This window comes from Gossypium raimondii, chromosome 6 (genome assembly GCF_025698545.1).
Source record: "Gossypium raimondii isolate GPD5lz chromosome 6, ASM2569854v1, whole genome shotgun sequence".
Classification (NCBI taxonomy): domain Eukaryota; kingdom Viridiplantae; phylum Streptophyta; class Magnoliopsida; order Malvales; family Malvaceae; genus Gossypium; species Gossypium raimondii.
Window position 1 is genome coordinate 23,875,656 of NC_068570.1, and position 4,066 is coordinate 23,879,721.

General features: G+C 31.3%; 1 long non-coding RNA gene across 1 annotated transcript; it reads left to right on the plus strand.

Annotated features, from left to right (window-relative positions):
* Window positions 1-1,080: 1,080 nt before the first annotated feature.
* On the plus strand, window positions 1,081-3,133 carry LOC105774165 (uncharacterized). Its single transcript, XR_001127282.2, has 4 exons — window positions 1,081-1,589; window positions 1,930-2,003; window positions 2,094-2,162; window positions 2,949-3,133. It is a non-coding gene; the product is annotated as an uncharacterized LOC105774165 (long non-coding RNA).
* The last annotated feature ends 933 nt before the right edge of the window (window positions 3,134-4,066 follow it).

Sequence of the window (4,066 nt, forward strand, 5' to 3'; positions counted from 1 at the left end):
AAAATACCAATACAATATTTCCCCAACCATCTAAGATATTATCACAACCGTTTCATCATCTTTTGAAATTATAAGGACTAGTTTTATTATTTGACCTAAAATTTCATTTGAAATCAGGATATTAACGTTTGTGATAGCAACTATAACACACTAAAGTGATAGCATTTGTGATGTAAATTTATTTTTAAATTTTGGTGATGAAAATATAATTAAAGCAAACATAAGCGGTTACACTTATAGTTTATTATTATTTTGTCACATGAATAAAAAACATAATATATCAACTTGATATAAGGGACACTATAATTAATTGGACGAAAGTGTAATTATCATTCTAATAATTATACCTTCTTGTAATTACAATAAATTCTAATTTCATATGTGTTTGACCAAAGTGTAATTAGACCGTAATTTATAATGTCATGTTTGATAGTATAAATTGTAATTATACAATTATATGGCTAAATGAGGCATATATACCTAAAAAAATAATTGACAAAATAAGGTTTTTTTTTTAAAATTAGGGAATAAGTCGATTTTGGAGAGAGCTGGACGCATTTTCTACACAATTGCAAGAAAGCGTGTCCAATATCTAATCTTACTGTCACATCTCAAAAATCGGGTTAGTAGAAATTGGGTTAATGAACTAAGAATGATCATGTCCAAATTTTTTTTAGATGACCTTTGCACATTTGATAATAAATAAATATCAATCATAGTAATTGAGTAGTGGTGGACCTGTCCTTGATGATCTGAGTTCAAATCCCTTCTGTCTCGTTGATTTCTATTTGGTGCAAATTTGTTTTAAACAATTAGCAAAGGTCATCCCATGTTTTTAAATATTTTCTGTTAAAATGATTATAATGAGTAATGTGGTCAAGTGGTTAAGTGCTTAGATAATTTCCTAAGAGTCCTATGTTTAATTCCCCACATTCCCAAACTTCTATTTAAAATTTTTTGAGCACTTTAGCTAGTGTGAACACTCATTATCATCCAACCTAGTTATCATGCATGAGAAAAGATTCTTTCCTTGTGTGTGAGTCAACCTTCCCTCATTAAGCCCCCTTTTCACTCCCGTGATCCCTTTTTTGCTCCTCTATCCCCTCAACATATCATTCTCTTCACCCTTGCCTTGTGTGATGTTCATTGAACCTAGACAAGATGAAGAACACTCTTTTGTTCCATCTTTTCATTCTTTTCTTTTACATTGCCATTCCCCTCCTTTGCTTCTCTCTTTTATCTCCTCCTCCCTTTTGCACCACATTGAACCACCATTATTTTGTTTTTGGCCTCCTTTCCTCCACTGTTAGCCACCACTATTCCACCTAAACACCACCATTTCATCACCATTACTCCTATTCTCTTATTCTTTTTGTTTCATTGCCGCCCTTAGCGCCACCCTCCACCATCACGACAACCACCGCGCAACTCCTCTCTTTTTTCTTAATTTTCTCTCTTCTCCTTTCTTCTCTTTTAAATGAGTGATCAGACTCATATTCTTTTCTTCTCCTCCGCTGAACTACTGCATCTGTCGTCAAACCGCTACCTTTGCCGCCGCCATCGCTGCTACCATAGCACCATGATCGACGGTTGGGATTCTTCCCTCTTTCTTGTTCAATTTTCAACCTTTTTTATTCTTTTTAGTCATAAAAATTTTTGCATTATTTATTTTTAATTATTTCTTAATTTTAAACTTTTTCATGGACTTATTTTAAAAAAATAGTTCTCCTATTTAGATCCTACTTTCCTTTCCGATTCGTGTTCAAGACGATCTATTGATCCTTTCATTCCTATCATGATAGTGTAAGTGTAAGGGTTGTGTAGAAATATTTTTCTCCTCCCTATTTTCTTCTATTGGCCGAATGCTTTTGAGGGCCTTAGTGAATTATTTCTAAAGTATTAACATCTTGTATGTCATGTTTATTGAAGGGTTGATCGACACCAACTTGAGAGACCATTAACGTGGGAATCGAAATAACTAATCCAAGTGATTATTTCTAAGGGTAAGTGTTATTGGAAATTGATACTAATTATCATATCAACCTTATTAACGATCGTCATTAACATAAGATCACCATTTGTTGATTGATTAGGTAATCTAATCGTTAGATCCACGGTGAGCGTTCTTAAAGAGTTGTTGCACATCAGATCTACAATCATGTGTGAGTTTTAACATTAAACAAAAGTAAACCTATGTTTTATATTGTTAAAATTATTATTATTTAAATTATGTTTGATGAGGATACTCTATGTATCCATTAAGAGAGATAAAACCCATCGTTATGGACTATGCCAAGTAAGTGATTCGGGACCATTGATTTTGGTGATATGTATGATGTGTGATTTGTTGATTGTTGATGAAATGAAAATCATGAAAATCTCATTCTCATGTTATGTGATCTTATAACATATCTGATTTTTGCATGATTTATAAAAAGTGAAATTTTGGTACCATGTGTACATAAGTGATTTAAACATGCCTATGTGATTTTAAGTGATTTCGGCCATATCACATGCATGGGGTGGGATATGTGAAAAGTGGATGTTATTGGTAGTTTATCTATAATTTTGATGGCTTGTCCACGATTTTGATTATTAGCAGTTTATCTACGATTTTGGTGGCTTGTCCACAATTTTGATTATTGATAGTTTATCTGCATTATTGTGACACTGTTCACAATTTGGTGTGTTACTGGATGAATGAGTTCTGGGGAACTTGATTTTGGTGTGTAGTGGAGATGGGTAGAACTGTTTTCACAAAATCTGCACCGTTTTACGAAATGTACATTGACATGATAATGCATAGTATAAGTGTGAAATAAAGTTATATGAAACTGACATGATTATTATGATTGTATAACATGTATGTTTATATGTATGTGATTGTGTTTATGTTAATCTCACACTAAGCTTTATAACTCACACCCTATAGTTTTCTGATGTTACAGATAACCCGAGGTTAGGATTTGAAGATGGCATTTGGAGGAGTTGCTCGAAATTCTTTTTAAATTAAAGTAATTAAATTTTATTTTGATATTTTGATATTTTGATATTTTGGGTTTGTAATAAGTTTGGGTATGGACTATGGCATGAGACTTTATTTTGGGGATTTTTCATTCTGATTTGCATAAATTGTTTGCATGACATTAAGTTTTAAAAGCTGCATAAATTAGTATTTGATAAGATTTCGCTTGAAACTCGGTTTCTAAAATAGAATTTATCAATAACACATTTTTCAACTACATTTATGAAAAATGAGTTTTTAATAAAATTAGACTTAGTTTTCAAAATTATTAATGTTTACAAATGAGTTTTCTAAAGACATTTGATTTATGAAGTTAATATGTTTTATTTCAAATAACGACGAATAATCAAGTTCTCCAATTTTGAAAAAAAGACAAATGATTTAGAAGTATGATTGAAAATCTAAAGTAGTTTGAATAAATGATTGAATGTTTACAATTGAGATATTACTTTTTTCGACTTTTGAAATTTGCATGGTTTTTATGAAATTAAAATAAACGTTTTATTTCATTTGTTTTAAATTGATAAGCCAATAGTTTTAAAATATATATTTTTTAAAATTTTGAAAGTTTATTTCAGCCATTTTCGTGGACAAATGGTTCTTGAAATGAGATTGAAAATAAAATTGAACATTTGATTTTACTAGTTTTGAACGAACTGCGCAAATGGTTTAAAAAAAAGACGTTTGGCCATAACGACTGGGCTAGGTTTAGGGTATTACACTTACCACCACCACTGTTTTCACACTAACCCCAAGTAAGCACACTGTCAATCGAAAGGGGCCCTTAGACTTCGACTCGTGATCGTATAAACCACCGTCACCCCAAAACTTGACTTCCATAAGATGAGTTTCTAAGGTAATGGTCTCATCCTGGCACAACATATGAAATGTATGTGTCTCGTGTTGAGAAATGTGTCCATATTATAGTAAACATGTAATTGTTTTCTATATATTTGAACGATGAATAAATAGATTTCACATTTCATTGTTATGTCTTTTGTATTTATGTATTTCATATTTTGCATGCATAACAAAATTTTG